Source organism: Heptranchias perlo, chromosome 1 (assembly GCF_035084215.1).
Source record: "Heptranchias perlo isolate sHepPer1 chromosome 1, sHepPer1.hap1, whole genome shotgun sequence".
NCBI classification, from domain to species: Eukaryota; Metazoa; Chordata; class Chondrichthyes; order Hexanchiformes; family Hexanchidae; genus Heptranchias; species Heptranchias perlo.
The window spans coordinates 124,909,178-124,935,969 of NC_090325.1; the positions used below are offsets into that span (position 1 = coordinate 124,909,178).

General features: G+C 41.5%; 1 protein-coding gene across 3 annotated transcripts in view; it reads right to left on the reverse strand.

The window, feature by feature from the left end:
- Positions 1–26,792, reverse strand: part of LOC137325736 (bifunctional heparan sulfate N-deacetylase/N-sulfotransferase 4-like) — a 505,664-nt gene that overhangs the window by 191,444 nt on the left and 287,428 nt on the right. The window contains exon 1 of one of the 3 annotated variants that reach the window (XM_067990927.1): positions 2,771–2,870. The exons of 1 other annotated variant lie outside the window; for it this stretch is intronic. The gene's annotated coding sequence lies outside the window, so the exon portion shown is untranslated. Of the gene's footprint in view, positions 1–1,023; positions 1,347–2,770; positions 2,871–26,792 lie in introns of those variants that run through there. One more of the 3 variants, XM_067990928.1, reaches the window with a different exon arrangement.

Sequence of the window (26,792 nt, forward strand, 5' to 3'; positions counted from 1 at the left end):
GCAAAGAAATGATTTAAACAGGCTGATTTTAATCTTACATTATTTTTGCATTGCCTGAAATCATCTTTTCTAAGCTTCAATACAAAAGAGGATTAAGAAGATTTGCATGCTTTCTGTCATTTTAATATTTTACCCCACTGAATCAACAGGAATCAAATGAAGCCGGTGGACATCAAATGCTGTGACAAGTACTTTGAAGGTTACAGAGTCATGTCTAAAGTGCAGTTTGATACAAAAGATATTTGTTTGTCCAAACTGTTGTAACTGATTCAGTGCTGAGATAATGATACATCGAGATACATCGAGCAGCATCGACCATTTTCATTCTCAACACTTAAAAATATGCTAACTGCACTTTGTATACTAACAGGCATGTAGTTATTTTTCAACACAATACTTTTTTTTGGTCAAAAATCTAGCTGGGCATTATCTTGGACTTTACGCCACTTAATACTCACAGTGCCATTATGTTAATGAAGCAAGTAGCACTGTGTTTTATTTTTGAAAACATGGTACAATTTAAGTAATTATACATAATTGTACACATTCCTAAAATTCTACATTTGGGACTGCAAATGATAAATTTAGTAATGCATTAATGGAATATTAAAAACACTTATTTCCCTTTTATCTTCTCTCAACTTCAACATTTCACCTGCATTGTTCTGTTACATTAAAGCAAGCAAGAAAGGTACTTACGAAAGTGTTTAATATAAATAATTCAAAGGGCCCAGGACATCCATTGCTGAGACACAGTTGCACGGTTTGAGAGATTCAGAGCTCTCCTTTTGTTAGACGCTGAGATAAGTGATCAACAGCAGTTTCCAAGGCATTCAGGAAATACCCCAAAGCATTTAAACCTTACATTTAATAATTTAGCTCACCACATTTCAAATCGAAACTGCCACTTTATGCTCTCTGCTCAAACAGCTGCACACAGAAAGCCCTTAACATCCCACAACTCCAGTGATTCGACACTTGCTAACTCACTCACATTCTATACCGTCCCTCTTTAAGACTCACCCAGCTGGAATGATTTAGTGTTCTATTCACGATTATGTTCATTGCAACCTCTTCTTTGACACAAGGATTATAGCAGGGCGCATTTTGCAGCAAAACAAGGACCACTTCATCACAAGAGAACAGCAACTGCAGTTATCTCTCCTTCAGTTGAGGCAAGTCTATCACAGCTACATGGAAGTCAGTGGAAATAGCTGTAAAACAGTGTGATTGACAGAAACAGCCAATTCTCCCAGCTAATCATTGTAAAGACCTTCAAGGACTAGGAGCCATTTTGGTGTCATCCAGATAGTGGGTTGTTACACATGAATACATTCTGTTCTGAGCTAATTCAGTGTTCTACTGAATTCCACTCACAGTCAAGTGATTGATTGGAAACTCCCGAAGGATCTTCAGATCTGCCACAATGCACTTGCGCAAGGAAGTGCCATCCTTTCGGGATCAGGCTCATGACAGGCACAGGAGTAAAATATCACATGTTACTACAGATGCTGAGAACTGAAGATGTCACAAACAAGCAAACCTTTATTTTATCACGAAAAAGAAGCCTCAATAAGCACAGTTTATATGTTCTGTTAGATCTGTAGCCAACCCTTGTGGGATCATAATTAATAAAATACTTAGCAAAGCCAGTGGCTATCTTGCTTTGTGCTCAGGCAATAGGGAACACAACAATCTCATACAGTTAAATCAAATTCCAGGGTCAGGAGGCTGGGCACATGATTTTTCATTCATTTATGTTAAACCAAAAGTGCTGTTAATGTGAAATAATATTTCCAAAAATTGCTTTAAAAATATTAACAACGTTAGTTTGTACGGGAACTGAAATCTCAGTTAAGATTTAAGCTCATTAAGCAAATTTCTTTTGCACCAGGTTTAAATTGTTTTTACGAACTGTATATTAATACGGAATTTCTAAATACAGAACAGAGGAACAGTACTTCATAAATTTTGTACATTAAAAATTGCAACTATCTCCACAGAAGATATAGAAAATTTCCAAAAGTATCAATGTAAATTTGTACAGTTAAAAAGTATGTCATGGCTAGTTACTTAAATAATGCAGAAAATGGCAGCTTATTCTTTTTAACTTTACTGCAAAGTTGCAGGAGCTAAAAGGTGTAAGAAAAGAAGTTGATCGAAATCTTACAATTTTCAGTGTAAATCTGTAGTTCAGTATGTACTGAAATTAGAGACAAATATACAGAGCTACTTGGACCCTCCCCCATATTGAAACACCAGGGAAACAGATGCAAAAAAATTCAAAGAATTTTTTTTAAATTTTGGCTACATCAAACGAGTTCAGCTTTAATCTACAGTAATTATGAAATGGCAAATTATTGCTTTTACCAAAACAAGCATATGTATCTTTGAACAAACTTGCAATCTAAACATTAACAACCATTTAGTTTGTATTGTTAGCTTGTCTTCCATTAAAAATAAAAGTTTACTAACATGAAAGTGCATGAATAAAATATAGGTGAACTAGAAGTAACTCCAAAGGAATTTTAACACCATTATCACATTATCCTCCATAGTAAACAGAAAAAGGAAACACTCAAAGTTATCTGCACAAAGAAATAAAATTATGTGCTGTCCTGAAAGCTTCTACGAGATCAAAACTGATCTGTGCAAAGGTTAACAAAAATGTACACCAATATCACGGTTCCTAACAATAACATAAAATCATGACAGATACCAAAAAGTAACAAGATTTTCTTTGAAGTAAAACTTTCAATTCAAAGCGTACCTGAAATCTAATCCATGCCCCTAAAATTCAGCAAATGAATGTGGAATTAATGGACCAGTAATAGTTTGGCTATGGGTCTTATGACATGCATAAATCTGTGTCAGGCCATTTATCAGAACTGGTGTAGCTGAAAGAGCAAAGTTTTAGCACTGACCTTTACCAGTACAGTATTTGCCTTCAGTATATATACTGATAAGGGGTTGAGTGACCACAAGGTAAGTAAAACAGCAACAAAAAAGTTAATAATATGTGGCCGTACTGAACAATGTTTACTTGTGGTGAACCTCAGGCAGAACACCCTCAGTGTTAACGAGCAACCTTGATGCAAGACCACTCTGACTGATAACTTCTATTATGTCTTCAGTCCAATTTAAACACTTGTGTGTTTTGACGCCACTGGCTCAACCTTGAAGGGATAGTAACTTAAATAATCTCTGTTCTGTAAACAGAATCAGGGGAAGATTTCTTCGGTGTGCTGTATGTAAATTGTAAACGTGCTCTTTATAAATCGGTTTACGATTTCGTCACACACAACACACTGAGGAAATATTTTCTTTCAATAATTTGCTTGGAAAGAAACTTAAAAATGAAAGGGGTGATTTCCTGGATCTGTGCCCAGGTTCACTGGATTATTTGGGCTCAGTGAATATCAGAAAACTGGGTCAGTCAGTGTGCCCACCTGTAAAGAAACCCATTCCATTTAATTTAAATCTCCTCTGTAATGTTGCTTTAAGCATGGCCATCATCTAGCTAACATCATTATTTGTCTTTGCTTCATAAGACATTAGAAGTGTGTAGACTAGGAAGTATTCTTGCCAATGTTACCATGCCTTTTAAGCTTTGAATTAATATTTGGCATTAATTTATGTAACAATAAAATATTAATTCATGTTTTTGCTTTAAAGTAAGTATTTTTAACTACAAACAATAACTAAATAAAATTGAGTTCTATATATATGTTCCACAACATGCAGAATTATGGATGAATATAGTTGTTATTACATCAGAGCCACTTTATTTTACATCACTACATCACTGGCCTATAGAATTAAAGATTCTTGAAAGGAACATTCATTCATAAATTCTCAAAATCAAAAATCAAAATGGCAATCGATATAAGGTATCCAACATCTCCTATTCAAGGGACCAATCTTCAGTCTTATCTTTGTCCATCTTTTGTCCTAAGATTCAGTAGTGTAATGGCTATGATACTGGATTACCTTCCACCACGGCAAGCTGTGAAATTGAATTCAATAAATCTGGTCATTTATGGGCTGATACCAGAAAATTACCATAAAAGCTGCTGGATTGTTATAAAAATCCAACTGGTTCACTAATGTCCTTCAGGAAAATGAACCTGACACCCTTACCTTGTTTGGCCTACACTCCAGTCTTACACTACATAATTGACTCAATGCTTTCAGGGCAACTAGGAATGGGCATTAAATACTACCTTGCCAATGTTGCCCCCATCCCAAGAACAAATACAGAAAAAAAAATTGAAATTCAACTTGTACCAGAATGTGAGTTATGTCAGCTTCTAGCTGAAGCTAGAAGTTTACTTTTAGGCCAAAGTGCAGCATTGACTGGTGGCTGTGGCACAGAGAGCTAGCTACCTTCTGAATGTTTGGTAACAAAAAAAAAATCTATAAATTATCTCCTTGCCATGAAAAATAGCCAGTTCAGTGATAGTGAATAAGAAAGTATTTGCTTTGAAATGTGATATTTTATTTTCTCCTCTTTGATATGGAATTATTGATAAAATCTTCTATATTCTGCTTTATTACTTGAACTAAGAATTATTTGTGAGGCTCTGCTATAAAAGCATTACAATCCATCCAACGCCTGATATAGTAACACATCTGCAATTAACATTAACGGGTAACGTGTGTAACTTAAAATTCCAAACCTCACAAAGTTGAAAACAAGATAACTTTTTTGATTAATGTGCATGCCTGCACTTGGGTCATATTGTGCATAAGTTGAATAGGTACATGTCGTGATAATGCTAGTCTTCACAGCCCTGGATGGAAAGCTGAGAGGTAGAAAATGATGGAATAAAAAACAATATAACCACAATAAAAAGCTATTGTTCTGTAGTCTCTTAGCTTATCTGATCAGTGATGCCATGTGAGAGCTTCACGTTGATTTACACTGCATTAGATCACCCAAGGCTTGGTGGGTGGCGAATATCTAGAAAAAACAATGGCCCCGATATTACCAGGGAGGCGGGTTGGCAGCGAGGGGTCAACTGGGCGCGTGGGTAAGCCGCCCAGTAAAATTGGTGGGTTCCCCACACGATCGCAAGTAAATTGAAGCCACTTACCTTGGCTTCCAGGTTTCCCGTTGGAAACCTGCGCAGTGGGCGGACTGTGCACCCGCATCACAGGCTGTCAGCTGGAGGAGCCCTATTTAAAGGGGCAGTCCTCCAATGCTGCTCCTGCAGCAAACAGCCAAAATCACATCACTCCTCACACCGACTAAAACCTCATCCTCAATTTACCTGCACTTACTCACCTCCCCAGTACTCATCCCACCACTACCACTCAACCCAATCCTCATACAATTTCATGGCTCTGTCTCATACTCACTCTCTGATGCATCTCTTTCATGGTCACCCTCACCCAACCTGCCACAACCTCTGCTGCAGTCACAGGGGATACATCATGTATAAGTAGTAGGAAGCGTAAGGCAAAGGTTTCGTGAGCACAAAGGGGATGCACAAGGGTGTCTGACGGTTTGTCATGTTTTATATTTATATTTGATTTTGGTTCAACTCACATTAAATATTATATTGTCACCACTACTGCCACGTCTTGGCCATTCTTGACTGGCTTCTGCAATAAGTTCCTTTCATGAGGTTCTCCACGAACACCCACACTTGATGCCACCCATTGGGTCACCCTACAGTGGGTGTATGTGTAGTTGCACGATTATTTTGTGCAGGTGCCTGTGGCGCAGCACTGTGTTGTGGAGCTCCACGTGGCGGAGGTGGACGGCGAGGCTGGTGACGTTGCTCGTCCTCGGATGAAATGATGAATACAGCAATGGCACTCCCCCCATCCTGACAGTGTGAGTTTGAGGGGGTCCACAAAGTAGGTAAATGTGTTTGCACAGCAGAGTTTAGGGTATAAATTAATAATTTTGGGTGGAAAGACAAAGGTGTTGCAGCCAAAACTTTGTCTGAAGTGACAGAGTGCACTGTTGCAATAAATGAGGTACTCCCTGCAACTGTCAAAAAATCCTTTGCATCTCCCACTGGCTGCTGGCTCCAACAGGGAGTGTTTCCCACAGCACGGGAAACACGCTGGGGATCCATAAAAATTGCACCTCTGCCAAAATCTCCTCTCAATGAGGTCTGTCAAGTACCTCAACTAGGTAAGTAAGTATTTAAATTGTCATCCCGCCGGCTTTAATTGCCGGTGGGAGTCCCACATGCGGGAGCTGCGCGCGCACTTGAACGCGTCACAGGGGAACCCGGAAGTCAGCGGGTTGGAGATGGGCACAGGACCCGCTCCGGGATTCCCCGATTTTTACAAGTCCCCCTGCCCCCAATGCACCCACTCGGTCATCCTAAAATCGACCCCAATGTCATAGACACAGGGGGGGGGGGGGGGGGGGGGAATGCACATAACTGTATAAATTATTCCTATCAAAAGGGGTTCACAAAAGTTGAATGAAAAGTGCTCATTTCCATGCCAATCCCTTACAACTCATAGAGCAAATAAATGTGGTACAAAGTGCTTCATTTTCCAAGCTATCCCATACATTACCACAAAGAGCAAAGTTCCCTATTGGCTGACTGAAAACAAAACCACAGATGTGTGAAGTAGGCTTCCTAACTCCTACTCTACTGGGTGGAATTATTTTAAATAAAAATGATTACTGCAACTGCTCACACTGATGGATCAAATTATACAATACATTGGTGTGGGAATGTTTTTCTCTTGAGGTTTCCATCACTAACCGTCAGATAAACCTGGAATGCTGCAATGAAATCAGCTTTGCAGAGTGATACGGCATGCAACAATAAGGAACAAAATCGCTTACTGTCAGTATCTACATCATTGGCAAATATAGCCCTTTCTCACCATTATCCAGTATAACCTACAAATTGGAAGAATTATTGAATATTGCAAAGACTTAGACTTAAACTCTGTAGCAAAACTCAGCTATCATCTCCGTGTAAATGTTGCAAACATTGGCAGCGCTATCACCCGTCTTTCATCTGTGTCTTTAAACTCTCTTTGTTGTATGTCATGTCATAACTAGTTGGTTGCCTAGTTCAATGGATTGCTCCTGCCTGCAAATATGGCAACAACTATTCTGTGGACCGATTACACTGTTTCTTTCCAGCCTTCAATTGCCAAAATTCAAGCAATTTTTCACCTAATTCTCTGTGTTTTTATAGGACTTCAATTTCCTCAAATTCAGTTGAGTTTTCTTTCAAACCCTTGTATTTAGGATCCTGTGCTGTTAGCCATTCACCCTTAGATTGACTATCTTGACAACTGAATAATTATTGCTACCGTCCTTTTTGACGCATTCTCACACCTCATTAATCAAATTGGAAAATATTGCATCTTTGGCCCCTTTGAACTCAAAGTGTACTAAGCCCCAGTGTCAGCTGTGGCTCAGTGGTAGTGCTCTTATCTCTAAGTCAGTAGATCATGGGTTCAAGCCCCACTCTAGAGACTAAAGCACACAATCTATGTTAACACTTCAGGGGAGTACTGCACTGTTGGCGATGCCATCTTTTGGATGAGACACTAAACCATGGCCATATCTGCCCTCTCAAGTGGATGTAGAAGATCCCACAGCACTTTTCGAAGAAGAGTAGGGGAGTTCTCCCAATGTCCTGGCTGTTACTTATCCCTCAACCAACATCACTAAAACAGATTATCTGGTGTTTACAGGCTCTTGCTGTGCACAAATTGGCTGCCATGTTTCCTCCATTGCAACTGTGACTCCAAAAGTAATTCATTGGCTGCAAAGTGCTTTTGCATGTTCTGAGGTCATGAAAGATGCTATATAAATGCAAGTCTTTCTTTTTTTCTAGTAAAGAAACTTTAATCCCTAACGTCTCTCAGGGGGCTCATATCCTTATTATTAGGTTCTTTTTGTTGTAGATGAAATAAGACCAACATAGGGGAAAATACTTTCAGGATGAAGTACTTCCCCATCCAGTAAAACATCAACAAAATAGTGCTAAAATCTGCCTTGTAAGAGATATCGTAATTCTCGTTATTAATGTTTTGCTGATGGAGATCTGTTATTTTCAGTCTTCCTCTTGGTCAGTATTCACCCTGATGACATCGGCTATGGGCACAGTAGGGAGAAGGCCCACAAAGAAACCAGAAATCACTATTATGCACTGACTAAGAAGCTGATCAGGAGATATCTGGAGAGGAAGAATCAGCACCAGCTGACAACAGTACCCAGCTATTTATTAATTGTACAAAGATATAAACTGCAGTAATAGAATCTCTGTGCCCTCTAATTATTAAAGTTCATTTTTGCTTTTGATAAATACTTGCTTTTAATAATTATGTTGCAGCTATGAGTAAACTGCAGTGTCCATAAAGAACCAGTGCCCCCCCACCCCATGGGCCCTATTAGATACAACAGTTTTTACTGCTCTCTATTGCGGGGGATGGGGGGGTGCAGGTATTGACATTCTTAAAAGGAAGGGGTCTTAAATTTAAACAAAGCCAATTACATAGGTATGAGTTGGCTAAGGAAGGTTGGGAAATTAGATTAAAAGATATGACGGTAGATAAGCAATGGTGAACATTTAAACAAATAATTCATAATTCTCAACAAATATACATTCCCTTGAGGAATAAAAACTCCAGGGGAAAAATGATCCAACCATGGCTAACTAGAGAAGTTAAGTATTAGATGAAAAGAAGAGGCTTACAATGTTGCCAAAAAGAGTAGTAAGCCTGAGGATTGGGAGGGTTTTAGAAATCAGCAAAGGATGATCAAGAAATTGATAAAGAGGGAGAAAATTGAATATGAGATTAAACTAGCAAGAAATATAAAAACAGATTGTAAGAGCTTCTACAGGTATGTAAAAAGGAAGAGAGTAGAAAAAGTAAACGTGGGTCCCTTAGAGACAGAGGCAGGAGAAATTATAATGGGGAATAAGGAAATGGCAGAGATGTTAAACAAATATTTTGTATCTGTCTTCACAGTAGAAGACACAAAAAACATATTGGAAATAATGGAGAACCAAGGGTCTAATGAGAGTGCGGAACATAAAGCAATTAAGATTAGTAAAGAAAAAGTACTAGAGAAATTAATGGGACTAAAAGCCAACAAATTCCCATGACCTACTTTTTGTGGTATATATTAACAATTTAGACTTAAATGTAGGGAGCATGTTTAAGAAGTTTGCAGATTATACAAAAATTGGCCGTGTGGTTGAAAGTGAGGAGGATTCTATTAGTTTTTTGAGGGTAAATAAATGGGAATCAGTGGATGTACTATTTCTGGATTTTCAAAAGGCATTCGATAAGATGCCACACAAGAGATTGTAATACAATATTAGGGCTTATAGGATTGGGTGTAATATATTAGCATGGATTGAGGATTGGTTAATGGACAGAAAACAGAGAGTAGAAATAAACGGGTCATTTTCTGGTTGGTAGGTTGTAACTAGTGGGGTGCCGCAAGGATCAATGCTTGGGCCTCAGCTGTTTACAATCTGTATCAATGACTTAGATGAGGGGACCAAGTGTAATGTATCCAAGTTTGCTGACAATACAAAGCTAGGCAGGAAAGAAAGCTGTGAGGAGGATGTAAAGAGGCTGCAAAGGGATATAGACCCTTTGCAGTGAATGGTTAAGTGAATGGGCAAGAAGGTGGCAGATGGAGTATAATGTGGGGAAATGTGAAATTATTCACTTTGGTAGGAAGAATAGGAAAACAGAATATTTTTTAAAAGGGGAAAGACGAAGAAATGTTGGTAGTCAGAGGGATTTGGGTGTCATTGTACATAAATCACAAAAAGTTAACATGCAGGTACAGCAAGCAAATTGTATGTTAGCCTTTATTGCAAGGGGATTGGAGTATAAGAGTAAGGAGGTCTTGCTGTAATTATATAGAGCTCTGGTGAGACCTCACCTGGAGTACTGTGTACAGTTTTGGTCTCCTTACCTAAGGAAGGATATACTTTCCTTAGAGGGGGTACAACCAAGGTTCACTAGATTGATTCCTGGGATGAGCGGGTTGTCCTATGAAGAGAGATTGAATAGAATGGGCCTATATTCTCTGGAGTTTAAAAGAATTTGAGGTGATCTCATTGAAATGTATAAAATTCTTAGAGAGCTTGACAGGGTAGATGCTGAGAGATTGTTTCCTCTGGCTGGAGAGTCTAGAACTAGAGGTCATAGTCTCAAGATAAGAGATCGGCCATTTAGGAGCGAGATGAGGAAAAAACTCTTCACTCAGAGGGTTGTGAATCTTTGGAATTCTTTACCCCAGAGGCCTGTGGATGCTCAGTCGTTGAGTATATTCAAGACTGAGATCGATGGATATTTGGACACTAAGGGAATCAAGGCATATGGGGATAGGGCGGGAAAGTGGAGTTGAGGTAGAAGATCAGCCATGATCTTATTGAGTGGTGGAGCAGGCTCGAGGGGCCGTATGGCCTACTCCTGCTCCTATTTCTTATGTTCTTATGAATATATATCCTTCACTGTATTTTACACTTCTTTCAGATGCTCACAATACATATCCTTAGAGCCACCTTTGATTGATAGATTTCACAGCTCATCTGGAATGATGTGTATCTACATATCACCTCCCAAACCCGCGACCTCTACCACCTAGAAGGACAAGGGCAGCAGGCGCATGGGAACAACACCACCTGCACGTTCCCCTCCAAGTCACACACCATCCCGACTTGGAAATATATCGCCGTTCCTTCATTGTCGCTGGGTCAAAATCCTGGAACTCCCTTCCTAACAGCACTGTGGGAGAACCGTCACCACACGGACTGCAGCGGTTCAAGAAGGCGGCTCACCACCACCTTCTCGAGGGCAATTAGGGATGGGCAATAAATGCCGGCCTTGCCAGCGACGCCCATATCCCGTGAACGAATAAAAAAAAAAAATTACTTTGATGTTTCTTACAAATGGTATATCATGCATTTGGTAAGATAAATGTCTGTCATGTCCTTCCCAATTTTTAGAAGTATCAGAATTATGAATTACTATGTAATTCTCATTGCTTTGACAGTTGTGATTTTTTTGAGTCCTCCTAGATCCATCACTTCCTCTTTACTCCAGGAACACTTGCTGCAGTTTTCTGGTTACTGATGGTACTGGAGTCCATTCTAACTTATGGGACCAAGTTTATGTCTCTTTGTTACTCTATTTCTTCACTTAGTGCCTCAGTTATCAAGGATTATCTTGGAGAGATTTGGTGCAATGACTTTGTGAAGACAGTTAAAAGAAATGGGAGGATATCTGTTCATCTATTACCAATGCTTCCATTGCTAATAGCGTTAAAGAGAGACAGTAAAAAAGCCCACAGTGTACCCAGCATACTATTCACGAGCAGTACCTGAATGAACTTATTGGAGGGTTTTGTGAAGAAGGTAGGTATCTGTCATCTTATCTGCGATAGCACTGTTTCTTCTTTCTTTAGTTATTATTTTGTTTATTCTATTCATCCGAATGTGCACTGATTAAAATTATTTTTTAAAAATTTCATGTACTATTAATCAAAAGGTGCCAATAATACATATATTTATTAATTAAAAATACTAATAGTATCTGAATATATATACTATTAAAATGTATTACTAGTATTAATATAGTATTAACTAAAATCAACTGATAAGGTCTGATTGTGTTAGATGGTAGATTATAATATTTTAATATGCTTCCTACCCTTGTAGGGCCATTTTGTGATTTGGTCTGCTCAGCGCCTGATTCACCACATGATAAACTTGCTCAGCAAATCATGTCACTAACAGGCAGCAAGGACCCTGCAACAGCACTATTTAAAGGGCTCATCCCCTCCATGCAGGTTAGTTGCTGGTTTGTCCTTTTTGGCTGCCAGTTAAGTTCTCGGTGTTTTTTGTCTATTTTCTACATTCCACAACTGAATTCTGATTTCTGCTAACAAATTTCTGCTGGTGCTGGATTGCTATTGCCTGCCATCAAAACACTTCTAGTGGGTGGTCTGGTAGGTCTGCCTTTGGGGCTGGAGGACGAGGAGGGAGCAGCGAAGAAGACAGAGCAGGACCAATTGGGACAAGAGGGAGGAAGAGGGCACTACGCAAGAGGCCATACCCACTTTAGGGAGCACTTCTCCTACTTTAACTTTACTGAGGAGCATTGTCTCAGGCCCCTTCACTTCACCAAAGAGGATGTCACCAAATTTTGTCACCTGATGCATCCACAAGTGAAGTCTCAAACCAAGGCACGGACTGCACAGCCTGCTGGCGTCAAGGTCATCACAGCCCTTAACTTCTATGCAACAAGTTTCTTCCAGGATACAGCAGGTGATATCAGTGACATCTCCCAGCATGCTGTTCACCATTGTATCAGGAAGGTGACCGAGGCTCTCTATGCTGGGAGGAATACCTGCATCACTTTCTCAATGGACAGAGCAAAGCAGGATGAGAAAGCACTAGGCTTCCTCATATTGCAGGCTTTCCCAGGGTGCAAGGTGCTATAGACTGCACCCATAGTTTGATGGTACTCCCCATCACCATCCTGACATCTTTCTGAATAAAAAAGGCATCCACTCCCTCAATGTCTAGCTTGTTTGCGATCACAGGCAACACATCAGGCAGGTATGTGCCCGGTTTCCTGGCGGCAGTCATGATGCATTCATTCTGTGGCAGTCCTCTGTACTGCCTTTAATCCAATCAGGCCATCAGGTCACAGGCTGACTACTGGGCGACAAGGGCTTTCCCCTTCAGTCATGGCTCATGACTCCTGTCAGGAACCCGGACACAGCCGTAAAGCTGGCCTACAACAAGAGCCATGCTGCCACAAGAGACATCATTGAGCGGACTGTCGGTGTGCTCAAGCAACACTTCCACTGCCTGAACCGTTTGGGAGAAGATTTGCAGTACACCCCTGAAGGGGTATCCAGATTTGTTGTCATCTGCTGCATGCTGCACAACTTCGCCATCATGAGGGACAAGCCCTTACCACCACCTGGGCAACACGAAGTGCAGGAGGAAGAGGAAGTGGAAGAGTAGCACAAAGTGGAGGAAGAACAGGAGCAGCACGGATCACCGGTGCCCCTAGCTGCTAGAGTTCTTAGAGAGCAGCTCATCCAAGAGTGCTTCACTTGAACTACCCCTCCCATCCCCAATACACTAACCGTCCCACAATTCTTATAAACACCATCCTTACTACTACCATCTGATTGCCTTCCTTCTGTCCAGTCTTATTGGACTTGCCTTCACTTCACTACAAATATAAACACCAACACCAGATCCAGAAAAAGAAAAATTAATCCAACAACTCAATTCCATTTGTATATATTTAACATGAATAATTAAGGATCATCCTTGCGCAATGCTTATCTTATGTGCTGGTTTACCTAACTAAGTACTCCTTCGAGGTGTATACCCAGTGGCTACAGCTTGGGAGGTTAAAGGGTGCTGAGCTTCCATTGAGTACACTCCAGATGGCCGTGGTGGGCCACCTCCAGCAGCTATGGGCCTTGAGGGCCTGGCTGCAGACTGTAACATCTCAGCCCGGATTGAGGAATTTTGCCCTGCTGGCTGTGTGGCATTAACAGGGGCAGTGGCGGAGTGAGTGATCGGGGAGCAGGCATGCTGTCATCCTGAGAGAAGACAGCAGGTGCCTGTCCCATGGAGCTATGGCAACTCTCCTGGGACTGCTCCTCAGCACTCCTAGCTGCCAGCCTTAGCTCAGTGGTAGCCTCTGAGTCAGAACGTTGTGGGTTCAAGTCCCATTCCACATACTTGAGCACATAATCTAGGCCGACAGTCCAGTACAGTACTGAGGGAGTGCTGCACTTTTGGAGTGCCATCTTTCGAATGAGACCATAAATCGAGGCCCCATTTGCCCTCTCATGTGGATGTAAAAGATTCCGTGGCACTTTTTGATGAAGAGCAAGGGAGTTCTCCTCAGTGTCTTGGTCAATATTTATGCCTCAGCCAAAATCACTAAAAATAGATTATCTGGTCATTATCTCATTGTTAATTGAGGGACCTTGCTGAGTGTAAATTGGTTGTCATGTTTCCCTACATTACAACAGTGACTACACTTCAAAAGTACTTGTCATCAAGTCCACTTTTTAGCTGTTCCTTTCTTAACCTACTGATTGCCATACACTGCTAGGGGCAGGAGTTTAAGCTGCGGATGAAAAGAAAATACACTGGGATTTTTTCCTCTGTGCGATTAACCGTTTTTAAAAAGTTATTTATGACCTGCTAACATAATAACAGGTGCACACAATTTTTAAAAAGTGGGGTAGATTTTCACCTTTACTGCCTAGGTAATAATCTGGCAGAGCGGATCGCCCAGCCGTTATAGAACCTGCTTGATTTTCATTCCATTGAAAAATCTACCCTGTGAATTTTGTGCAATATTACTTTTTAAATGCAACCGCAAAAATAAAAATCAGCCGACTGGGTTGCATCTGTAATATTAATCCATCATCTCTTTATGAGCAGTTAAAAATCTGTTCACTTGATAGCAATGACAAAAAGTTTGTGAATCCAGTTGTGGTTGAGCAATATTTTGTCAAATTGATTGAGCAGCAAGATTGTAAGAGTTGAGGTCTGGAGGAAGCTTCACTCCCACAGGCAATGCAATGCGAATGGTTGACTATCCCTGCAGGCCATTGTGGATCACAGGGCAAACCTCAGTCACAGTCTATCTGCTGAGCCTCAGCCACATCACTCACACCTCCTTTCTCATGCCTGAGATTCTGTTGCAAGTGACCTACTACTTCCTGGGTTAATTTGTCCTATGAGTTGTGTCACCTGTACCCTCTAATCATCCAAAGTGCCTTCTTTTCCAGCTCCTGTGTACCTGGCATTGGCCATTGTATCCCTGTTGTCCACCAGAAGACTCCTCTGTTCTATTCACCTCCGTCAGTATTGTGGTAATAGTTTGAAAATTTCCATTCATTCAGCTGACTAACACCAGTTCCGACTTGGAGATCGGGGATTAATTCTAACCTCAAAGAACGGTTGGGTTGGGGGCGAGTGGGATGTTAAAATAACAGCCTTTTGAACCACGACCGCAACCCGGCTCCAACGCGCCCACTTCCAGGTTAACGTGGGCGTGTTTGGATGCGGCGCACAATCGAAACCCGGAAGTTGCGTCCCCAATTAATGCTGGCCAGTGGATCGTTAAAGGAGCAATTTACCTATTTGAGATTTTTTTTATTGATTCTGAAGCTGAAACAAATTTTACTTCACCTGCATTGGTTTACATTGAGATACATCGCAACTACAGCTCAGAAACAGGCCATTCAGCCCAACTGGTCCATGTCAGCGTTTATGCTCCACACGAGCCTCCTTCCTCTCAACTTCATCTAAACCTATCAGCATACCCTTCTACACCCTTTACCCTCATGTATTTATCTAGTCTCCCCTTAAATGCATCTATGCTATTTGCCTCAACTATTCCTTGTTGTAGCGCGTTCCACATTCTTACCACTCTTTGGATAAAGACGTTTCTCCTGAATTCCCTTTTGGATTTATTGGCGATTATTATATATTTATGACCTCTAGTGTTGGACTCCCCCACAAGTGGAAACATTTTCTCCACGTCTACCCTATCAAACCCTTTCATTATCTTGAAGACCTCTATCAGATCACACCTCAGCCTTCTCTTTTCGAGAGAAAAGAGCCCCAGCCTGTTTATTCTTTCCTGATAAGTATATCCTCTCAGTTCTGGTATTATCCGTGTGAATCTTTTTTGCACCCTCTCCAATGCTTGCCATATATGGAGACCAGAACTGTTCACAGTACTCGAAGTGTGGTCTATACAAGGTTCTATACAAGTTTAACATAACTTCTCTGCTTTTCAATTCTATCCCTCTAGAAATGATCCCCCGTGCTAAATTTGCCTTTTTTTATGGCCTTAATAACCTGTGTCGCTACTTTTAGTGATTTGTGTATCTGTGTTCCTGGATCCCTCTGCTCCTCTATCTCATTTAGACTCTAATTATCCGAGCAATATGTGGCCTCCTTATTCTTCCTATCAAAATTCACCACCTCACACTTATCGATATTGAAATTCATTTGGCAATTACACACCCATTCTGTAAGTTTATTAATGTCCTCTTGCATTTTGACACATTCTTTCTTTGTATTAACTATACCCCCCAATTTGGTGTCGTCCGCAAATTTTGAAATTGTACTTCCGATTCCTAAATCCAAATCGATAATGTAAATTGTGAACAACAGTGGTCCCAGCACTGATCCCCGTGGAACACCATTTCCCACCTTTTGCCAGTCTGAGGATGTGTCCTTATCCCCTACTCTCTGTTTTCTGCCTTGTAGCCAACTTGCAATCCATTCTGCTACGTGTCCCCTGACTCCACATGCTCTGACCTTAGTCATAATTCTACAATGCAGTACCTTATCGAAGACCTTTTGAAAATCGAAATATATTACATCTACTACATTACCGTTGTCTACTCTTTCTGTTGCTTCTTCAAAGAATTCAATAAAGTTGGTCAAGTATGACTTTCCCTTCTGAAACCTGTGCTGAATATTCTTTATTATATTTTCGTTCCTTAGATCATAGAATCATGGAATGGTTACAGCACAGAAGGAGGCCATTCGGCCCATTGAGCCCATGCCAGCTCTTTGTAAGAGCAATCCAGTTAATCCCATGCCCCCGTTCTTTCCCAGTAGCCCTGCAAATTTTTTTCCCTTCAAGTATTTATCCAATTCCTTTTTGAAAGCTACGATTGAATCTGCTTCCACCACCCTTTTAGACAGTGCCACCAAGTCCTCTGGCACAATTCCCGTTTCTAATGAATTTTTATATCTATGTAATAGTGCCTCTGCTATCTCCTCCCTAACTTCTTTTAATATTCGTGGATGCAATCCACCCAGACCAGATGTTTTATCCTCTCTAAGTTTGATTAGTTTATCAATTATCTCCCCCTTTCTATCTTAAATGTTTTATGTCTTTTTTATTCTCATCTTCTAATGTCATGCCCACCTTATTAGTCTCCCTTTTAAATACTGAGGTAAGGTAATTATTCAATATTTCTGCCATTTCGCTGTCATTACCTTTGAGTTTATCTTGTGCATCCCTTATTTCTTATCCCTATGCCTATTCTGATTTTTCTTTTGTTACTTATATGCCTGTAGAATACTTTACTATTACTTTTTAATATTCTTTGATAATTTAATTTCGTAGTTACTCTTTGCTTTCCTCATTTTTTTTTACTTCGTTCCTAACCTCTCCATATTCCCTTTTGTCATCCTCTCTTTTACTGTCTATGCACTTAGAGTATGGCTTTTTCTTTAGTTTTAATTTTACCCTGACCTCTTTATTCATCCATGGTGTTTCATTATTGGCTAGTTTGTTCTTGCTTTTTAGAGGAATATACTTCTCTTGAACTCTATTGATCACCGTTTTAAATATTTCCCACTGCTGTTCTATTTCTTTGTCTATCAATTGTTTTTTCCAGTTTAGCTTCCCTAGTTCCACTCTCTGCCCTCAAAATTAGCTTTTTTTCCAATCTATTACTTTGGTCCTTGTCTTACTTATGTCTTTCTCAGTCATTATTTTGATCCTTTTTATATTATGATCACTATTGCCTAGATGTTCCCCTATGCTTACTTATCTTACCTGTTCTGGTTCATTTCCCGTTACTGGATCCAGCAGTGATTTCTCTCTTGTTGGGCTTCTCACATGCTGGGTAAGAAAAGAGTCCTGCACACATTGTAAAAACTCCATTCCCTTTTCTCCTTTCCCTATCTCGTCCTGCCAGTTTATTAGGGGGTAGTTGAAATCTCCCATGATTATTATTCAATGCTTTTTACTCATTTAATAGATTTGTCTGGGATGGCATGACTGATGTATGAGGAGAGATTGGGTCGACTCGGCCTATATTCACTAGAGTTTAGAAGAATGAGAGGTGATCTCATCGAAACATATAAAATTCTAACAGGACTAGATAGACTAGATGCAGGGAGGATGTTCCTGATGGCTGGGGAGGCCAGAATCAGGGGTCACAGTCTCAGGATACGGGGTATGCCATTTAGAACAGAGATGAGGAGAAATTTCTTCACTCAGAGTGTGGTGAACCTGTGGAATTCTCTACCACAGAAGGCAGTGGAAGCCAAGTCATTAGATGTATTCAAGAAGGAGATAGATATATTTCTTAATGCTAAAGGGATCAAGGGATATGAGGAAAAAGCGGGAACAGGGTACTGAGTTAGACGATCAGCCATGATCATTTTGAATGGTGCAGCAGGCCCGAAGGGCCAAATGGCCTACTCTTGCTCCTGTTTTCTATGTTTCTATGTCTACAGATTCCATCCTCCACTTCCCTTCCACTAATAGGTGGTCTGAAGAATATCCCTATTAACATGATCAATCCCTTCTTATCCTTTGTCTCAATCCATATGGATTCTGTTTCTATCTTAATGTTACTTATGTCCCTTTTTTCTATGCCATTATGTTGTCTCTAATTAGTACAGATACTCCCCACCCCCCCACCCCCTCCACCCTTCTTCCTTCCCTATCCTTTCTAAATACATTATATGCTGCAATATTTCCCATGGCTTCTGAATCTCGCCATTGAAATGGAAGCGAGATGCAGCCAAAGTTAATTTGGCTCGTTAAACCTGTGATTGACACATATCAATAACAGCTCAGGTATTGCAGCTGGTCTCAGTTCTCTCAGGCAAACGCTTGGCTGGGAGTTCTTTGTGTTGGGTCTCTATTCACTCTTCCAGCCATCACTCAATTAAATTGAAGATTCAGAAAATAATCACTTGTTTACATCTTGAATCAATCTTGAGTATGTGCGCAAGTTTATATTTTTAAGAATGATAACAAAATCTGAAATATTGGAATATTCTGCAGTCAAGTTACTTGAAAGAATCAAAAAATGTTGTAAGATCTTGGCTCTTTTGTTAATATAAATTATGGCACTCCAAATATGTTTCCAATTCTCATTTTTTTTTACATTTGTGTGGGCCATCTCTTCCCTTCTTTTTCTGGCTTTCCTTCTCTCCATCTATGGCAAAAGCCTTTCCATAGATTTTTATTACAAGCTCGGACTCCGACAATTATTTGGATTGTGTTTCTTCCCACCCCACTTCTAGTAAATACTTCATGCTTTCCTCTAATTTTCTCCTTCTCTGTCATACCTGCTCTAATAAATCTACTTTCCACACCAGAGTTCCTAAAGGTCCTTCTATTTCCTCAGCTAAGTCTTCCCTAAGCAGTGGTTGACAGGCCCTTTGACTGAATCCGCCACTTTTCCCATATGCAGCAGAAAATAACTGCCAGGGACATCCATTATGCTTTTCATCTTTTAATGCTAATGCTAGTGCTGGTGCTGTTAGGAAGTTCAAAATATGAATGTCACTTATGTACTGGTAATCAAATTGCTTCTCTCCTGCTCACCCTGGTATATGTTCCTTATTCCTGGCCTGAATCTGGAGCCACCTCTTTATGCCCTCCTCCCCGTGCAGCCTCAAAGCAGATCGGCATGTACTGCAGTGGGTGCGAGATGCTGGTTCCTTCCATTGACTCCCTGCTTAACTTCAGTACGTTGGCTGCAGGTCTTTCCTTGTTTAATATTGGTATATGTTGCCTGCTGGCTTCTCCCCACCAATATACGGTCAGTAATAAAAATCTAAAATTGTTTGTAAACAAAAGGAAGTGTAGTGTACCGCAAAAATACATCAAGATGTGTAACCTGCAAAGGGTAAATGTCCGTGGAAATCAAGGATGGTGGAAACACACACAGAATCAACAGTAGCATCCTCAGAGCAATAGGCAAACCCAAATAACATAAAACACAGAAATGATTGAAAAGGTTTGTTAACAAATCTACTTGAATTACACTTGTGGATGGTGGCGGGTGTATGTGTCCTGCAAATAGCTCAGCAAACTTCCAAGCTGCCAAGGAAATCACCAAATGGACTTGTTGCCAAGTTCTTGGGAAGCACCAAGACACCCCATGCATAAATCAAAAAAAGCCCAACCTCCTGCCTTGTTGCCCCTTCTCCCACTAGTCCCTCTCTCCCACTCACCTGCTTCTCTCCTCCTCCACCTCACCTTCTTCTCTCCTTCTCCCCTCCATCTGCTCCCTCTCTATTCCTCTCCTCCTCTTTTATGCTTCCTCTCTCCTCTCCCTTACCATCCTCCTCTCCCCTCATCTCTCGCTCACCCCACCCCTCCTCTGTCCTCAACCTTTATCGACCCTCTCTCCTCTCTCCATTCCTCCCCCTCACTGCCTTTCCCTTCCCTACCCTTCCCTCTTGCTTAACTTCAGTACGTTGGCTGCAGGTCTTTCCTTGTTTAATATTGGTATATGTTGCCTGCTGGCTTCTCCCCACCAATATACGGTCAGTCTGCCTTCATTGTTCTCACCCCCTCTCTTTCTCTCCCCCCTCCCCTCCCTGTCTTGGATCAATTATCTCCCTTGGTTGACCTGAAAAGTTTCATTGCTTTTGACTCCCCATTTGCGATGCCATGGGAGATCAACTAGCAAAAACTGCAACCAATGAAAAGAAATCTCACCCCGCAGCACTACCATTGCATCACTTTCCACATCCCCTGATAGAATACTAAACGTGGCCCCCACTCAACTAAGCAAAAAAAACCAAATCAAACCCCATCAACTGAACAAAAATTTGGGACCAAGCCAATGAGTATATATCTGAGAGCAAACCCCCAAAAAATGACCATAAGCCCAAATGCATCCTCACAGCATAGGACTACAAACACAGAGCACAAATTCCAAGATGGGACAACAAGCCTTCTCCTCCCCACCACTGAGCAGAAATTCTGGCATAGGATCACAAACACTCATTCATCCACAACCACCCCCAGCTCAGAAATTGCTGGTCAGGATTTAAACCAACATTCACCCTGAGGTCCCCCCGATGTCCGAGACTCCCCTTCCCCATGGCCGAGCCTTACCCATTGGCCGAGGCTCCCCCCATTAGCCGAGACCCCCTCCCCAATGGCCAAGAACCCCCCAATGATGTCTCCACCCGCCCCCCCCCCCCAACCACTGCAATGTCTCCGACCCTCCACCCCCCAAGCCTCAGACTTACCTGGCATCTGCTCCCAGGCTGCTTTCCTTCCCGACAGCCAGACAGCCTGTCATTCTGGCTGGCCATCGCGCAGGAAACCCGGAAAGAAAAATAATTGCCTTCAATTAAATTGTGATCGCACATTCCGACACACTCACTTGACTTCTGGGTTTCCCACTCGAAAATCTATCCATCCACTGAGTTCCCGGCTCCAAGTAAAAATCATGCCCCAGTACTCACTTTCCGTTTTATTTCACCCCACACAATCCTACATGAGCTTCTCATGATTGGCCTTTAGCAAGGCCTTAATTAGCTAACAAGACGTTATTATTTTCCTTTTGCTAATTTCCCGGAACCCATTTTGAATCAAAGCAGTCCTTAGTGTAGCGTTAATCACAGATGAGTAGTCTGTTAGTACTTACTATCAGTAATGCACCATTACTTATGAATGCCTACTTTTTGCTAAAATTAGCCAAGAGGAAAACATATCCCCAATTGGCCTACAACTTATTACATTTGGTAATAGTTAGTACTCTACTATATTATTTTGCAGATTCCAGTTAGTTAATGTAATTTATTACTGTTGATTATATTTAATTATATCTTCCCGAGCAACCATTCAGTCCATGTTTTCCTGAAATGTGTCCTTTAATCGAGTGCTTGCTTATTCATTGCATTCTTTCTAGTGTTGTTGTCCCTGTTGACTCATAACTGTTCTGAAAGGTAATAATTTCACTATTATGAGCTTAGACTAACCAGTAACAACTTTCAATTGCTGGCCGCACATTTCTCACCTAAAAATACAATTTTCAGGTGGGCCTGAAAATGGGCAAGTAACCCTCTAACCTCACGGTAGGCTGCTTAATTATTCAAATTTGGGTCCTATGCCAGTTCCTTATTGCAATTTTCAGGTACAAATGTACAGTTGTACCAGGCGTTGAGCGGCCTAACCAGTGGTCTTTAAAGGGACGGGTGGAGAATGCTCAAAAAGTGGCCCATAAAGCTTTCAATTGTTGTATCGATGGGGCCAGGAGCAGCAGGAACGCTTCTCCTGGGCCCCCCCAAAAAATCTCTGACCGGCTTTTGACCTGTTTGAGGTCTTTTCCCGCTGCCCTCCTGGATCATTTCCCACCTTCTTCATGCCCGATCTGCAGCCTGCTCAGTATGGGAGCCAGATGATTTTCCACCCCCCTAGAATTAGTGAACTGCAGTGGGGTGCCCGCTTGGTGCTCGCAACTTGCCGATGGCATGGCAATGAGGCCTGGGCCTTAAAATAGCTCTGGCTTCACGCTGACATGATTGGGCGGTCATAATGGCCACTCTGTTGGCTTCATGCCTGTTGTGGGTGCTGCTTGAAAATTGCCCCCACCTTGTAACAGTCTTTCGGATGAGACATTAAATCAAGGCCCCATCTGTCCTCTCAGTTGGATGTAAAAGATCCTACAATCCCCTATTCAAGAAGAACAGTAGAGTTGTCCCATTTTTACAGCCAAAGTGGATAAATGTGAGGTTATCCACTTTGGTTGTAAAAACAGAAAGACAGATTATTATCTGAATGGTGATAGATTGGGAAAGGGAAGGTACAACAAGACCTGGGTGTCCTTGTACACCAGTCGCTGAACGCGAGCATTCAGGTGCAGCGAGCAGTTAGGAAGGCGAATGGTACGTTGGCCTTCATTGCAAGAGGATTTGAGTACAGGAACAGGGATGTCTTACTGCAGTTGTACAGGGCCTTGGTGAGACCACATCTGGAGTATTGTGTGCAGTTTTGGTCTCCTTATCTGAGGACGGATGTTCTTGCCATGGAGGGAGTGCAACAAAGGTTTACCAGACTGATTCCTGGGATGGCAGGACTGACGTATGAGGAGAGATTGGGTCGACTAGGCCTATATTCACTAGAGTTTAGAAGAATGAGAGGTGATCTCATCGAAACATATCGAATTCTAACAGGACTAGACAGACTAGATGCAGGGAAGATGTTCCCAATGGCTGGGGAGTCCAGAACCAGGGGTCACAGTCTCAGGATACGGGGTATGCCATTTAGAACCGAGATGAGGAGAAATTTCTTCACTCAGAGGGTGGTGAACCTGTGGAATTCTCTACCACAGAAGGCAATGGAGGCCAAGTCATTAGATGTATTCAAGAAGGAGATAGATATATTTCTTAATGCTAAAGGGATCAAGGGATATGGGGAAGAAGCAGGAACAGTGTACTGAGTTAGACGATCAGCCATGATCATTTTGAATGGCGGAGCAGGCCCAAGGGCCGAATGGCCTACTCTTGCTCCTATTTTCTATGTTTCTATGTTTCCTGGCCAAGATTTATCCCTCAACCAACACCTGAAACAGATTATCTGATCATTTATTTTATTGCTGTTTGTGGGATCTTGCTGTGCGCAAATTGGCTGCTACATTACAACAGTGACAGCACTTCAAAAGTACTTCATTGGGTGTAAAGCGCTTTGGGACGTCCGGAGGTTGTGAAAGGTGCCACATAAATGCAAGTCTTTCTTTTTTCAGTGGTTGCAGACAGCCTGAAATCTGTTTCTGTGGGGTACTGATGCCTCTGACAGCATTGGTGTTGTTTTGCTTACTGTAAGTCCACAACAAAAATCTGGTGATTAGTTAGCATTATCGCTAAGGAAATCCACAGGAATGAATGATGTAAGAAACTAAAATGTTATATTGATTTGCTAAGGGTTTCTCTTCTGAAGTTGGAGTTCAGGCGTGTTGGGTTGGGCTGTGGTAAGTAGGAGGAGTTTTATCCTGCGTCTCCGTGCAATACACCTGTCCTCGGAGTGCTTGACACCAGCAGTGGATACAAAAAGTTAAAATAAATTCCCTGCCCCAGCAATGACATCCTTATCTTGTTGAGCACAAAATGTCCCAACCCAATATAGAATCATACATCATAGAGTTGTACAGCACAGAAGGAGGCCATTCAGCCCATCGTCTCTGTGCCGGCTCTTTGAAAGAGCTATCCAATTAGTCCTACTCCCCTGCTCTTTCCCCATAGCCCTACAAAAAATTCCTTTTCAAGTAGAGATCCAATTCCCTTTTGAAAGTTACGATTGAATCTGCTTCCACCACTCTTTCACGCAATGCATTCCAGATCATATCAACTCGCTGCGTAAAAAACATTCTCCTCATCTCCCCCCTGGCTTTTTTGGCAATTATCTTAAATCTGTGTCTTCTAGTTATCGACTCAGTCTTGAACCAATGTTTCCATGTTTGATAAGGGCAGACATTATCAAACAGGTATATAAAGGAATGACAGTCTGAAAGAGAATTAGGTTGATTCCAAATAAGTAAGATTGATATTAAAAATGCTTTCACTTCTCTTACATTTATATCTTATTTACGCTTAGAACACATTATGGTAACCATAAAAATGACTTTACAGTGATGTCCTTTATAATGATGGGAAAATATTATGCTAAATGTTGAAATCTTTCTATGAATTCAGATTTCTCTGTCATTTGCAAAATGGTAATTAATTTGAAGATAAAGTATTATTATTCAGAGAAGAGATACATGATGTCGGATCTGTCACTGTTATGGCTGGTGGAGCCAGTACCTGTCTGCGGTGGCCAAGGCATCTATCTGCTGTTTTCAGACAGGTTTTATTGAGATCAATAATGATATATTGACAGAATAAAATATCAACTTGAAGTGCAATAAATAATCTTTCAGTTGTCTAACGTCACAATGTGGATCGTTCTGTAATCGCTGCTCAGTGAATTCAAGTGGTTTAAGTAACATCAGACCCTGTTACCAACAGACAAAGGCAATATACAGCCATCAAAACAGTATCTTTGTTTAGCAATCTGTTTAAAAAAACAGAAATTAGAGTCTGTGATGTTATAGCACAAGCACTGAATACACTCGTATTAAATTCCTCTCTCCATTATTTTAACAGAGGGGATAATCCATTAATTTTAAATAAGATAACACCTCCATGAAGGTAGCAGAAAAGACATGTACAGCAATTAGTCAGTTAGCTTCTGAAAACAAAAATCAGGTAGGTCATTGTTTCATTATGAGTCCCAATGCCGTAAATGTTGATACCGGGCATTTTTTTTTGTTTTTATCAGCATGTCACTGTCTGTTGAAGACACAGCTTTATCATTTAATTTCAAAGTATCCATTACATTTTCCAGTTTCTCAAAAGCAAAATGACCAAACAAACTCAAATTTGATTTTAACTCAATTGCATCTCACCTAGAGACCAATGATCCCACTGTTCTGGCTGGATCCAGTGTAAGATAATTTTACGTGGGAAATGTGAATCTGAAGACAGGTGTTTAAATATTCAACAGACTTCCCATTGCAAAGTTTTGTGTTACGGCATTTGTCCAAGACAAGCACTATTAATTAATCCATAAATAAAACACCATCATGTGATATTCTTTTACATGTTTATATATTCAAAACAAAATTATACTATTTTGTGACATTTCTAGTAGCATATTATTGCAATGAACACTCCTGAAGTAGAAAACATGCGGGGTTCATCGAGTTTTAAAGCACTACCTGGGAATTAGAAGCCAACTTAAGGCTGTTGTGCCCTGTTTGATATTAGACTTCTGGTTTCTAAATCCATATCTCAACCCATTCTTACCCCAATCCATTCTTACCTCACTCCTAGGGCCCGATATTAGCAGGACGGCGGGTTCGTAGCAGGGGGTCGACTGGGCGCATGGTAACGCGCCCAGTGAAATCGGGGTGCTCCGCACGCAATCGCAGGCTAATTGGAGCCACTTACCTGTGCTTCCGGGTTTCCCGCTGGTAAGCTGCGCAGCGGGTGGACTGCGTATGCGCAGCATAGGCTGTCAGCTGGAGGAGTCCTATTGAAAGGGGCAGTCCTCCACTGACTGATGCTGCAGAAAATAGGAAAAATTACAGCATGGAGCAGCCCAGGGGAAAGGCTGCTCCCAGGTTTAATGATGCCTCACTCCAGGTATTATTGGATGGGGTGAGGAGGAGGGGGAGGATAGAGATCTTCCCCCCGGCGGGTGGGAGGAAGTGGCCTGCCTCTGCCACCAAGAAGGCCTGGCTCGAGGTGGCAGAGGAGGTCACCTGCACCACCAACATATCGCCCACCTGCATACAGTGCAGGAGGCGCTTCAATGACCTAAGTAGGTCAGCCGAAGTGAGTACACTTACTCATTCCCCAACACTCTGTCTGCCACATCTCCTTCTGCACTGCCAACACTACTCTATCACATCACTCCTCACACCCACTCAAAGCTCATCCTCATCTTACCTGCACCTACTCACCTCGCCAGTACTCATCCCACCACTACCACTCAACCCAATCCTCATACAATCTCATGGCTGTATCTCATACTCACCCTCTCATGCATCTCTTTCACAGTCAGCCTCACTCAACCTGCCACTACCTGTGCTGCAGCCACAGGCATGCATCACATATGTGCAGTAGGAAGCAGAAGGCAAACGTGTCGTGAGCATGAAGGGGATGCACAAGGGTGTTTGAGAGTTTGTCATGATTTTTACTTATATTTAATTTCTGATCAACTCACATTACATATTATATTGTCACCACTACTGCCACATCTTTGCGAATCTTGTCTGGTTTATGCAAAAATGCCCTCTCCTGAGGATCACAATGAAGACCCACAACTGATGCCACCCATTGTGTCACTGCAGAGTGGGTGTAGGTGTATTTTGTGCAGACGACTGAAAGACGTCGGCGATGTCCCCGGTGGCACCCTGGAAGGATGCAGAGGAGAAGTTGTTGAGGGCAGTGGTG